Here is a 966-nt window from a genome sequence, read left to right as displayed (position 1 = left end):
GGGGGGGCAGAGGGGGGACAAGCGGACAAGGAGGGGAGCCCACGGGGCTTCGGGGGAGAGGGAACGACCAGTTAACGCATCCCCCGCTTTTTACTTTATTTTTAATACCCTCCCCCGAAATATTTTTTTTCCGGGATGTAAAAAGAGGAAAACCAGCTTTTCTTTTTTTTTTTTTTTTTTTTTTTTTTTTAATTTTTTCTTTCTCTTTCTCTTCAAGATTTTCGCAGGTACCTTCCCGTCCAGCGGCCGGGCTGGTTATCTGGCAGAGCTCACTAACTGGAGCGGTGGTTGTGTTTGCTTTTCAGCTTTGCCATGCCTTCGCAGCAGAAAAGAGCAGTTTAAAGCCTTTAGAGAGATTGCTAATAGATGCCAGCTCCTTGCCTTTAGATTCTCTCCCAGCCCAGAAGGATTTAGGATGGGATTGGGAGACGAGACGCCATTTCAGGCTCCAAAACACCCTGTTTTAAAATGACTGCGGGTAAGAGGATTAAAACAATAATACCCTTCTCTTCTTGAAGGTTTTTTTTTCCTCTCTCCCTCCTATAGAAAAGATTTCTTCTCCCAGAGCAAAACCGTTTAGACAGGAATTAAGGGAACAAGAAAGAATAAGAGGGAGGGGGGGAGAGGACCTTCTAATTTGAGCTTGATATTTTGTACAAATTCTGACAAAAAAAAAAAAAAAAAGAAGAAAAAGAAGAGGGTGTCGGTCTGGCTCAGGACACCAGAAGGCTCCAAGTGTCACTTTGTTGTATTTATTTTCATTGTATACATATTATATTTTTTTCAGAGGTTATGGGGTACTAAGCGATTGTCCCGAGAAAGAGAGGGAGGGGGTGAATCTATTTAAATCTATTCCAATCTATTCCAGCCCTCGCTCCGCCAAAGTCCCTCTTGCTCCCCAGGAAGGAGGGGAGCCCCTCGCCCTGCCTTTCCTCCTCACCCTCTAATTAATAACCGCCCGCTTTT

Source organism: Calidris pugnax, unplaced genomic scaffold (assembly GCF_001431845.1).
Source record: "Calidris pugnax isolate Ruff unplaced genomic scaffold, ASM143184v1 scaffold18, whole genome shotgun sequence".
NCBI lineage: Eukaryota > Metazoa > Chordata > Aves > Charadriiformes > Scolopacidae > Calidris > Calidris pugnax.
The sequence above is the reverse complement of the archived record's forward strand: the minus strand, read 5'-3'. Positions refer to the sequence as shown.